Here is a 13,761-nt window from a genome sequence, read left to right as displayed (position 1 = left end):
TACCATCAATGGAAAACAACCCAATCCAGACAAGGCTGCTAATGGCTCATACCCTTGAAGGTCACCAGATTAAGAGCAACTTGCTGAGGGCAAAGGGAATATAAAATGGGTAGTGGAAGAAGGTAGTTATAAATACCAGCTACGACCATGTGACCAGTTAACACAAACAAGGATTGTGATTATCATGAGTTCATTTTTTGTGATATGAGTATGTTTATATGTTTTGTTTTCTTTCTTCTCTTATTCCTTTTTTTTTTAAGATTTTATTTATTTATTTGACAGAGAGAGGACAAGAGCAGGAACACAAGCAGGGGGGAGTGTAGGAGGGAGAAGCAGGCTCCCCGCTGAGCAGGGAGCCCAATATGGGGCTCGATCCCAGGACCCTGGGATCATGCATGACCTGAGCCGAAGGCAGACGCTTAACCAACTGAGCCACCCAGGCGCCCCACTTCTCTTATTCCCTTATCATGTAACAGAAGATTTGTTGACTTTATATCATAATATTTAAGTATTTTTTTTTACTTTATATCATTGTATTGAAGTTACAGATATCAGGGAGAAAAGTGAACATCACTTAAGGACTTCACCTCCTCTTCTGGGGGAGAGATTAGTACATTTTTGGTTGTACTCAGGATAGTTGTATCATGTTAGGTGGAAGTATAATCTTGTTATTACCTTCATTTGAAGATTAAGTATGGTTTAAGGAGACCCAAATGGGTGTTGACAAGGGGTGGATTTGTGATGGTTAATTTTATATGTCATGTGGCTGGGTCAAACATTATTCTGGATGTTTCTGTAAGGGCATTTTTTGGATGAGATTCAAACTGGTGGACTTTCAGTAAAGCACATTCTCCTCCATAATGTGGGTGGCCCTCATCCCATCAACTGAAGGTTTGAATAGAACAAAAGGCTGGTCTCACCGAAGCAAGAGGGAATTCTACCAGCAGACAGCCTTCACGCTTGGTCTCCAGCCTGCTGACCCACTCTACAGATTTTGAACCTGCCAGTCTGCGTAACTCTGTGAGCCATTCCTTAAAGTAAATCTCTCTCAATCTTTCTCTGTACACCACACACATACACACAGATTTCTGGTTTTTGTGAAGACCCTGACTAATACAATATGTTTTCAGTTTTCTTGGGCATATACCTAAGAGCAGAAGTGTTGGATCATATGATAATTCCATGTTTAACTTTTTAAGGAATTATAAAAACGTTTTCCACAGTGGCTGAGCCATTTCACATTCCCACCCACGATGCATAAGGATTTCAATTTCTCCACATCTTCACCAACACTTGCTTTTTTCCATATTTTTTATTATTTTCCTAGCATATGTGAAGTGATACTGTGATTTTCATTTGCATTTCCCAAGAGACTAATGATCTTGAGCATCTTTTCATGGGTTTTTTGTTTGTAGATCTTCTTTAGAAAAATGGCTATTTAAATACTTTGACCCTTTTGGGGCACCTGGGTGGCTCAGATGGTTAAGCGTCTGCCTTCGGGTCAGGTCATGATCCCAAGGTCCTGGGATCAAGCCCCACATGGGGCTCCTGGCTCAGCGGGGAGCCTGCTTCTCTCTTTCCCTCTGCCTCTCCCCCTGCTCATGCTCTCTCTATCTCTGTGTCTCAAATGAATAAATAAAATCTTTAAAAAAAAATACTTTGACCCTTTCGTATTAGGTTTTTTTTTTTAAATCTTTTTGTGGTTTTAAGAGTTGTAAGAGTTCTTTATATATTCTGGATACATCCTTATTAGAGAGATATGATTTGCAAATATTTTGTTCCATTCACTAGGTTGTCTTTCACTTTCCTGATAGTGTCCTTTGATACACAGAAGTTTTCAATCTTGATGAAGTCCAAATAACATATACATCGTTTTGCTCATGTTTTTGGTGTCCTAAGAATCCATTGCCAAATTTGAGACATGAAGATTTACACCTAGATTCTATTCTAAGATTCTGACAGTTTTAGTTCTCACATTTAGGGCTTTGATCCACGTGAAGTGAATTTTTGTGTATGATGTGTGGGTAGGGGGCATCCCTCTGCACGTGGACATCCAGTTGGATGCATAGACATCCTCTATGGTAGGTCATATGTGGGCAAAGACCTGAACCTGAATGAAGTGTGTGACAGAGCAATGTCTCCCAGGCAGAGAGAAGAGCCACCAGTGACTCCAGATACAGTCAGGTGGCACAAATGAATCCAGGAATGCATGCAGGGGTTCCTGCTGGAGCACAGTGTATGTATTCCTGATAACTTTGGTGTCACCTAAAAATGCCGAGGAAAGATAACTGGAGTTACTGTGGGAAGAATGGGATTGGAACAGACCATTCAAACCATAAGCAGACCATTCAAACCATAAGCAGGTTTAGAACCAGCACTAACAAAAACCATCATCCTTTTTTTTTTTTTTTTAAGATTTTATTTGTCAGAGAGAGAGAGAGAGCGCGAGCACAAGCAGGGGAGTGGCAGGCAGAGGGAGAGGGAGAAGCAGGCTCTCCGCTGAGTAAGGAGCCTGATGCGGGATTCGATCCCAGGACCCAGAGATCATGACCTGAGCCGAAGGCAGACGCTTAACCGACTGAGCTACCCAGGTGCCTGCCAAACCACAATCCTAATAAAAAGTAATCGCATAGTTAAAAAGATGTTGTAAGTTATTAGATACATAAGTACATACACACGAGACAGAGAAAGAGCGAGGGCGCTTCACTTATTAAGAATGGTGAAAGGACCTTGGAAAAGGAATATGATGGAAAGTTTGTGTCACTGAGTTCGGAAGACCACATGGAAGTGTTTCAGACTGAAAGCAGGCGGCCACACTGAGCCACGAGAGACAGTGGTGTCAGGAATAGTCCTGTTCTCCCAGCTGGACCGCTCTCAGCTGAGCTGGCTTGCCTGCGTTCAGATCCTCGTGCCTGAAGTGTAAAATATTAATTTTCTGGGGAAAAATCTCATACAAACCAAGAAACCTTCCGTATAACACTGCATTAATCCACAATACAGAAGCACTACTGCAGTAGAACACATTTCTTCACATAAAAATTTTCAGAGTAGAAAAAAGAAAGTATTTGGGCGCCTGGGTGGCTCAGTTGGTTAAGCGACTGCCTTCGGCTCAGGTCATGGTCCTGGAGTCCTGGGATCGAGCCCCGCATCGGGCTCCCGGCTCGATGGGGAGCCTGCTTCTCCCTCTGACCCTCTCCCCTCTCATGCTGTTTCTCTTTCTCTCTCTCTCTCGAATAAATAAATAAAATAAAATCTTTAAAAAAAAAAAAAGAAAAAGAAAAAAGAAAGTATTTTACCGTTCATTTTATGAAGCCAAAACATAGCTAGAACAAGAGAGAAAATTTTCAGCCAAACTAAGGAGCACAGAGACCAAAATCCTAGTCAAAACATTTGCAGCCTGAAATACTTAAAAACCTCATAAGCAAGTCTGGTTTGCCCCAGAAATGCACTTCAGCAGATTAATGACTTAAAATTTATTAACGTAATTCACTGCATTAACAGATTAAAGGGAAAAAAATGATTATCTAAATGGATACAGAGAAAGCATTTGGTAACATCTAATATTCATTCATGATTTTAAAAACTTAGTAATCTAGGGATCTTCTTTAGCCTGATGAAGTTAGCTACCAAAAGCCTACAGAAAATATTATACTTGGTGATGAAGTCATTTCAGGTATTTATTCCTTTAAACTCAGAACAAGACAATTCCAATTATCACTCCCTCTTGGGGGCACTAGTCAGTACAAGAAAAAAATAAGCATGATTGAATTAAAGATACACACTCTCATCATTTGCAGATGTGATTAACTACCGTAGTCAGCATCCTCTAGAGAAACAGAAGATAGGTAGATAGATAGATAGATAGATAGAAGATAGATAGATAGATAGACATGGAGTTTCAGCCTGAGGCCTCAGAACCAGGAGAGCCCATGGTGTATGTTCCAGACAGAAGGCCAGCTGATGTTTCAGTTCAAGTCCAACAGCAGAAGACCAAGGTCCCAGCTCAAAGAAGGGAGGGTAGGCCTTTTTGTCCTGTCTAGGCCTTCCGTTGATTGGATGAGGCCCACCTATGTTAAGGATGGCAATCTGCTTTATTCAGTCTGCCAATTCAAATGTGAATCTGCTCTGGAAAACACTTTCACAGACATACCCAGAATGATGTTTGATCAGATATCTGTGCGCCCTGGGCCCTTGTCAAGTTGACATACGCAATTAAACATCACCACATCACCCCTTGTCTACTTGGCACCCATATGCATCTCCTTAAGCCACACTTAAGCTCTATATAAGGGCAATAACAAGGTCACTTCACTTAACGTGATACAACTCTCCTGCATACAACCAGAAACTCACTAACCCCTTCCCCAGAAGGGGAGGTAATGTTTTTGAGTGATGTTTATGCTTCTCCTTGATATCCTGTAACATAAATACTATGAGCCATCAGTAGTCCTGCCTGGTTGGGTGGTTATACCTCTCCCTTGACCTTAATCGCAGGGCATGGTGACACTGTAGACTTCCAGAGGGGTCTCCTGTATTCCACTGTGGCCCAGCTGTCTACTTTCCCCGGGGTGGTACTCAGGAGCAATCACCTTGGCCAGCACGGTAACCCCCTGCTTTGCCTGTTGATTCAGAGGCACGAGGAGTCCCAAGTGACCACCTTAACTTCCAGTTGAGGGTAATTATTGCTGTGTCTCCAGGTGGAAGCAGTCCACCCTCTGGAACTCAAGACCACTGCGCCAGCAGAACACGAGGTTGTGGGAACCAGAAGCAAACATTGTTCTAGCGGGTCTCTAAGGGTAATAGTGGTACCTCTGTTTCTACTCCTTGATTCCTGGGTCTTCTAATCCTGGCTATGGGGGCAACAGCACCATTTGTTGGAATAGGTTAGATTAACCCTAGGTCACCCACCGACCTCAAGAAAATTCCCGTGCAACGAGGTGCGTTGTAAAATACCACGCAATCTCCGACCCCACGGCGCATCCCTCTTGGGGATCAGTTTGGCTCCCACAGACCCAAAGGCTTAGTCAGAGAAATGGGATCCTTAAAATTCTAAAGAGTTCAGGATGCCCCCTTCCACCACCCCTCCTTAAGAACTATGCTCCCCGAAGCTATAAAGACCTATAAAAATGGCCACCATCTGACCAAAGAAAGCCTAGAATTTTGTGTCCCAAGAACTTGGCTTAGTAACTGTCAGAGTGGGGGACCCCAAAATGTGGCTGGACAGAAATGTGGGTTGCACCCCCTTTATAGCCAGATAGGACTCAACAAAAACATGGGGTGAACTCAGTTTGCGGCTCAGGATTCCAACAAACTGCCACCGGCCCTCAGGGAAAATTACAGCAGCTATTACGAGGAATGTTCCAATCAGACAAGATTGTTTAGGAGGTGCACTTGAAAGCAAGGGTTCCCGAATCAATAGACAGAATGGGGTAACTATTTTAATTGGCATGCGGAAGTCTCCAAAGGGCTTCGAAATTCCTAAGTAGCTTCATTGGAAGATTTGTTGCTAAAGGCTAATGAAAAACTGAAGACTTAAGAGGTACCTAAAATAAAAGGCCATAAGCCTGACATCCGTCCTCCTGCTCCCCTCCACCCTCCTTTATTTGAATACTCAGCTCTAGTAATCCTTGGTCTGAATTGCATCTGCGAGATGTCAACAAAAGTCTACCCAGTTAGTGGCCTAATGGACATCCCCACATCTATCCCCAAAGGAAGGCCCCTGTGTGGGTCCCTCTCAGGAGTTGATAGGACTTGGGGATTTTTCTGGAGCCAAGGAAAAATAAAATTAACCCTAATGAAATATCTTGCCAAATTTTGGTAAATAGCAGAGTTACATCCTCTTCTTTAAACCCCATTCAGAGCCTGCAGACGGGATCCTGGGGAAACTGGCAGACGCCAGCTAACGTGAGACTTCGGACCAGAATCAGCTCTCCCGCCCGGATCTCTGTCTGTAGTACTCGGAGAGACAAATCAAACTTCCCATTGTCCTTTACCTTTCCAGATCCAGGGCGTTGGTTACTGATCTTTGGGAGTGGCTCTGGATCTTGTGTAGACAATATCCCTTGGACCCTCTTTGAGGGTGCCTCCCGGGGCCATGGGGTTGTTTAGTGCTGCCCGAAATATTAACTGCTTGGCCACGCTGAAACCTGGCAAGGTATTTAAAAGGATTTAAAACTCTACGATCAGAAATTTGGCCAGATTGAAAGCTGACATTCAGAGCCTGATAGAAAATTTTTTAGCACCCCCCCCCAAAAGCAAATAGAAGATAATGCGGTTGGGTGGGTGAAATCAACTTCGGAGGTCATTTAGGATATAGTGTCATTCCTTGGGAAGTGGAGAGCAATTGTCTTGACCTCACAAATCCTTGCAAAGCTAGAGATGCAGCTCCGGAGACAGTTCAAAGTTCACCTATTCCTTTTTACCCATCCCGAAACCTCCCCTATTTCTCTTAAAAGGCTTGTAACTTGCATTCTCTCCCTGTGCCTTTGGGAGGCAAAGGTTAAAGCACAAACTTCAGGAAGGTCGTTCTTACCACAAGAAAAATAAATGGGGGAAAACTCATTTGAAACTTAGCTTTAGCCATCCGAGCAGGTGGCTTTAACTTACTCCACCTGCCAGAAAAATAACTGAGATCCAACTTCTTTTAGAACGAAAGCGGAAGCTATAAAGTCTCTGTTTATTCCGTCTGCATGTTTATGTGTGTTTCTATATGTGTGTTGTGGATGTGTGGTATTTTCTACCTCCAGACGGTATTATAAAGTTAATTTGCATTAGACTTCTCTTTCGTTGGTTTAAACAAATAAGCACTTATATAAACTTCATAAAAATTCTCAAGAATATAATAGAAACTAACCCAAGGGCATTTCAGGTTCATGTGATCTGGGAAAAAGATTTGGCATTAAAGCTAGTTTAAGGTTGTTGGTTTATTCAATCAACGTTAAACATAAAACTTGTATTCCACCTGAGTTGACTAGCCAAGTAAGTTCATGTTATCTCTTACAAGGTATGTCAGCAAGAAAAATAGCTTGGGGGTAATGGTTAACTTTGTCTAATGTTTAATGAGGTTTCTGTAGGTACTCCAAACATAATTGTTGAAAACAAGTGATTTAAATAGATGTAAGGGGGAATAAAAGTTTTTAGGTTCCCTGAAAATTTCGGTCACCTAAAACCTTAAAGTTTTGCTAAGTTAAATTAAATGATGAGGTCATTAAATAGCTAGATCATTTCCAAATAAGATAAGATACTGAAACATTTATTACTGAATATATGTTTATTTACCTCTGGCTTATTACAGAGGAACTGCAAATAAATTTGGGTCTGTTAGTAAACATATATGACACCCCATTGAAACATTTACTATGAGAAAGCATATGTTGCTAGAAATTATGAAATGTATTAATACATTTGCAAAAACACAGAACGTTAATATAAAAGACAGTTCATGATTGTTTACTTATTTAATTTCACTAAAAACTAAGGTTTGTAAAGGATAACAATTCTAATATATGTAATTAAAACTACTAGAAAAGCTAAGGGAAAGGAATTTTATACATAATCTGGATTAGATAAGATTGGAACAAATTTAAGTAAATGAGTTTTGTATTAAAAATAAGCTGGAGCAAAGTTAGAATTTGGTTTTCTCTTAGTTCAAAGGACAAAATTTTCTTGGACTATTGGTCTGCTCTCGATAATAAGGGATTATGAAAGGTTGCTTATTTATTTACCTTTTAAGTAGTCTGCCTAGAAAAAACAAAGGCCTGTGTCTTGTCAAAAATAATCACCGACATTAAACCTGGTACACTCATCATTGAAAGAGCTAAGTTTTGCTCAGGACTATGTAAGCTTCTATATTTGCCTGCGAAATCTTTTGTCACTATGGTTAAATGGATAACTAAATATTGTTCCCGTCATAATCCTAGTTATTATCTTAAAAGTTGTATGTCACAAAAATAACCAAATTTCCTTGTCAACTGCCTCATAATGAACTCTAATCAGATCTCTAACCATGGAAATTTTCAGTCTTTGTCATTTACAGAGTTACTATTTTACTCTGATGCTTTTGCAAAAGTGTTTCATCTTCAGAGAGATTCATAGAAAGGGCTTTGCTGGTAATTTTAAGATCATAAAATTGAACTGGGTAAGAATTTCCAGAACTAATGGTCAAACTGACCTGCTCAAACTGACCTGCTAAATCCTGGACTAGAAAGCCAATTAGATCAGGAACTCAATGCAGAGAGTGGAGCTCAGAACAGAAAGGGGATCTACCTATGCTCCTTGGAAACCATGAGAAAGACTGTAAACTCAAAAGGTTTATGGGATACCACACCTATGTTTTTGCTGTCCCTGAAGCCATTGGAAGCCTCCTTCAGTCCCACCACTGCCACCAAATCTGTTAAATAATAAAAATGCAACCAAGTAAGTCTGAAGGTCTAATGGGCCTTATTAATTCATAATTTGGGCAGCATCCAATCTAATAAATACAGAGGAGCTCCAAAATGCTGCAAAAAGGTAAGGTTTGTAAAGGCAGAGTGGGGGTAGAGAAAAGGAAATTATTAACAGAGAATGAATGCATTTTTCCAGGCCAGGTGGACCTCCTAACTAGTGCTGACCAGGTAACTTCAGATTAACTGGTTAAAGGTCACATTCCTGGAGGGCTGAAACTAATTAGATTGGGTATTAAGTCTCGGTTTGCTGATGTGGGGTTTAGCACAAGTGACTCCATCCTGGGCCTGCTGTCTTCTTTTTAACACTACAAAGAAGGAAACTGAGTTATAACTCCCAACCCTTATATCAAGTGTTTCCTAATTTAAAAAAATAATAAATCCTTCTACACAGCGAAGGAATCTATCAACAAATGAAAAGGCAACTTACTGAATGGGAGAAAATATTTATAAATCATATATCTGATAAGGGATTAATATCCAAAATAGATAAAGAACTCATATAACTCAACAGCAAAAAAACCCCAAACAATCTGATTTAAAAAATGGGCAGAGGACCTGAATAGACATTTTTCCAAAGAAGACATATGGATGGCCAACAGGTACATGACAAAGTACTCAACATCACTCATCATCAGGGAAATGCAAATCAAAATCACAATGAGATATCACCTTACACCTGTTAGAATGACTATTATCAAAAAGACAAGAAATAACAAGCGTTGGCCAGGATGTGGAAAAAAGGGAACCCTTGTGCGCTGTTACTGGGAATGCAAATTGGTGCAGTCCCCGTGGAAAACAGTATGGAGTTTCCTTAATTTTTTTTTTTTAACATTTTTATTTATTTATTTATTTATTTGACAGAGAGAGACACAGTGAGAGAGGGAACACAAGCAAGTGGAGTGGGAGCGGGAGAAGCAGGCTTCCCGCTGAACAGGGAGCCCAATGTGGGGCTCGATCCCAGGACCCCAGGATCATGACCTGAGCTGAAGGCAGATGCTTAACGACTGAGACACCCAGGCGCCCCCAGAGTTTCCTTAAATTAAAAATAGAACTGCCATATTGTAGGGGAGGGAAAAAGTTTCCTCTACCCTTCTAGATTCTTTTGGCTGTTCTAAAAATTAAATTGACCATGGGGTGCCTCAGTGGCAGAGTCAATTGGGCATCCAACTCTGGTTTTGGCTCAAGTCATGATCTCATGGGTCGTAAGATTGAACCCTGTGTCAGGCTCCGCACTCAGCATGGAGTCTGCTTAAAGACTCTCTTTCTCTCTCCCTCCCACCTAAAATAAGTAAATAAATCTTAAAATAAATAAATAAATATTAAATTGACATAAGACAGATGAATTTGCAAGTACAGGAGCTCATAGAAATGGAAGACTCAGAGAAGTGACCAAAGCAGGCAGCTTTTAGACAAAGCAATAATACATTTGTGAAAAGTGGACAAGACAAAGAAGTTTGGGCTTGGGTACTAAATTAGTAAAGAATAAGGTTTGTTTATACAGCCTCTTCACCACTGAACTTCCTATCTCTTGTGCTCCTTTACAGTTAATCCCTTCCCCCCATTATCCCCAGCATTAGGGAACCACTGATTTTACTTCTGTCCCTTCTAGCTTTGCCTTTTCTTGTATATTATATATAAAGGAGCACACAATATGTAACCTTTTGTGTCCCGCTTCTCTCACTTAGCATAATGCTTTTAAGATTAATCTATGTTGGGGCGCCTGGGTGGCTCAGTTGGTTAAGCATCTGCCTTCGGCTCAGGTCATGATCCCAGGGTCCTGGGATTGAGACCTGTATTGGGAGCGGGGAGCCTGCTTCTCCCTCTCTCCCCTGCTCATGCTTTATCTCTCGCTATCTCTCTTTCAAATAAATAAAATCATTTTTAAAAAAAGATTATGTTGACAAATGTCAGCAATTTGTTTCTTTTTACTGCATGAAGGTATCAAAATCTATTGATTTTCTTACAGGGACGCCTGGGTAGGTCAGTTGGTTAAGCATCTGCCTTCAGCTCAGGTCATGATTCCAGGGTCCTGGGATCGAGCCCCATGTCAGTCTCCCTGCTTGGCAGGGAGTCTGCTTCTCCCTCTCCCTCTGCTGCTCTCTCTCACTCACTCTCTCTCTCTGTGTCAAATAAATAAATAAAATCTTCTCCAAAAAAAAGATGTTCATACAGGTTTTTGTGTGGACATGTTTTCATTTACCCTTGAGTAGATACCTAGACGTGAGGTTGCTGGGTCATATGGAAAGTGCATGTTTAACTTTATAAGAAACTGACAAAATGTTTTCCAAAGTGTGAGAGTTCTGCTCTTTTCACGTTTTCACTAGCATTTTGTATTATCCTTTAAAAAATTATTCAATCATTTTAGTAAGTGTGTTAGTTTCTTATTGCTGCTGTAACAAACCGCCACAAATTCAGGGGCTTAAAACATGCATTTATTCCCTTGCAGTTCTGGAGGCCAGAGGTCCAAAATCAATTTCACTGAGCCCAAGTCAACATGACAGCATGGCTGCTTCCTCCTGGGGCTCTAAGGGAGAATCCCTTTCCTTGCCTTTTCCAGCTTGTGGGAGGTACCCGTATTCCTTGGCTTACAGCCTCTTTCCTCTATCTTCAAAGGCAGCAGTTTGGCATCTTCAATTCTTTCTTTCTGTCCCCCTGCTTCCATCATCATATAACCTCCGTTCTGACTCCCTGCCCGCCTTTTGTAAGGACCAATGTGATTATGTCAAGCACACCTAGATAATCCAGGATAACTGCCCCATCTCAGAATCCTTAACTTGATCACATGGGCATGGTCCCTTCTGCCATATAAGGTAACAGTCACACATCCTGGGGATTAAGATATGGACGTATTTGAGGGGCCGTGGTCCTCTCTACTGTAGTAGGTATGTAGTGTATCTCCCTATAGGCTGAATTTGCATTTCCCTAAGGACTAATGATGTTGTGCAACATTTTCTGAGTTTCATTGCCATTCTTATATCTTTTTAGTGAAGTATCTGATCAAATCTTTTGCCCATTTAAAAAATTAGGCTGTTTGGTGTAGTACAACAGAGTTTTTTGAAAGTTCTTTATATATTCTGGATACAAAACTATCAGATATATGCTTTTCAAATGTTTCTCCCCATCTGTGTCTTGTCTTTTCATGCTCCTAAAACTGTCACTTGATGAGTAGAAATTTTTCATTTTGATGAAGTCCTATATGTTGCTTTGCAGAGACCTGGTAAGGCAACATCATGGAAGTACAGATTTCCACATATGCATAATCGAAAATAAAATACCGTAAGCTAGATTTCTAAATTTTGGTTCTAAGTCTCCTTGTTGATACTGGTGGATGAGTAGGCAGTAACACTACTCCAAGAGATGCAGACAGCAAAAAACGTACTCGACAGTTTGGAAGGTGAGCTGCCAACAGCTAAAGTGGTGATTCCATCCTTGGCCAGTGTCTCTCTGTGGTCCAGACCACTAATGCATTAGGTCCTGGTAGAAAAGCCCTCCTTTTGGGGGCTGTCTTCATTCTCCCCAAGATACTCAAAGCTGAGCCAGCATTACCTCCCAGTGTGTCAGGTCCAAGACTCCAAATACCGATGGCCCAGTGGGCTAGAAGGTGCAGGCAGTGCTGGTGAGCAGGCACTCAGACTCTGGGGAATGAGGCAGCTTGGTGCAAGCCCCGCTCTCCTCCCCACTGGCATAGCCCAGGGCCCTGGGTCCACATTCCTACACTGAACGGGCTGATGCCGAGGCTCAGGACATGCTAGATGGGGAGGGGAGAAATATCCCGAGCTGGGTGATGGAGAACAGGGCTGCAGGTCTCTCTCCACTACACTGATTGGGACCTGTAGCCACACAACAATCTTATTAAGAATTAAAAAAATGTTATTTCAAAACTTTTATAATGTGATCACATGACAAAACCTTTTGCAGCAGATAAAATCTTGCATTTTAAGACAAATATCCTTTTAGGGCGCCTGGGTGGCTCAGTTGGTTAAGCGACTGCCTTCAGCTCGGGTTATGATCCTGGAGTCCCAGGATCGAGTCCCATATCAGGCTCCCTGCTCAGCAGGGGGTCTGCTTCTTCCTCTGACTCTCTTCCCTCTCGTGCTCTCCGTCTGTCATTCTCTCTCTCAAATAAATAAGTAAAATCCTTAAAAAAAAAAAAAAAAGACAAATATCCTTTTATTTCTGTTAAGCTGAATATACAATTATTGTTCCCCAGGTGACCAACTTTTGTGTACTACAGTATAATTTCACGTTAATAAAACAAACTGAAAAGTTGAAAAGACAACTTCGTGAAGATCTAATTACAAAAATAAATCAAACAATTTATATTTAAAAAAGAATGTTGACTTAAAAGAATATAGCTTAAGATTATTCTGCAGCTGGTTAGGAAGTCATATACCCTGTTTCCATTTGCCTACTGGTCTCTATTAAATACTTAATATACATAAAATTTACATCTGAAGTCAACTGGTATCTGTGTCATCCCCCTGAAAAAGACAAGAACCTTAGCCTGTCATCATACCCTCTCTGCCATTCCCTTTTGTTATCACCTGTGGTTTTTTTTTTTTTAAGATTTTATTTATTTATTTGACAGAGACACAGCGAGAGAGGGAACACAAGCAGGGGGAGTGGGAGAAGGGAAAGCAGGCTTCCTGTGGAGCAGGGAGCCCAATGCGGGGCTCGATCCCAGGACCCTGGGATCATGACCTGAGCCGAAGGCAGACACTTAACGACTGAGCCACCCAGGCGCCCCATCATCTGTGTTTTTAATCCTATTATCTTCACAATATGCTCAAGAATCATTTTGAACCCCGATGTTTTACTAATGTACTTACTACATTCTCCTATAATCCACACAAGTTATACTTTCTTTGATTTTTTTTCTTTTTTGAGAAAGAGAGAGAATGAGTGTGCAAGCATGGAGGACGGGTAGAGAGGAGACAGAATCCCAAGCAGGCTCCATGCCCAGTGTAGAGACTAACATGGGGCTTGACCTCACAACCCAGAGATCATAACCTGAGCCAAAATCAAGAGACAGACGTTCAACTGACTTGAGCCACCCAGCCGCCCCTCGTTGATTTTTTTAATGGATTATATTTCATTAATTCAATCAGAGATATTTTAGGGATTACAATCTATGCAAATTCTTTCATCTTCCAAATGTCTTTACTTCACTCACAATTGAATGCTAGATTAAAGGGTTATAGAATTACAAGTCCTAAGTCATTTTACTTTAGAAATCTGAGAATATTGCTCCACGCTGTCTTCTAGAATCCAGTGCTGCTGCTGAGAGTCTGATATCAGCCTCTTTGCTTTGCCTGGA

The sequence above is a fragment of the Halichoerus grypus genome, chromosome 2 (genome assembly GCF_964656455.1).
Source record: "Halichoerus grypus chromosome 2, mHalGry1.hap1.1, whole genome shotgun sequence".
Lineage (NCBI taxonomy): Eukaryota > Metazoa > Chordata > Mammalia > Carnivora > Phocidae > Halichoerus > Halichoerus grypus.
The sequence above is the reverse complement of the archived record's forward strand: the minus strand, read 5'-3'. Positions refer to the sequence as shown.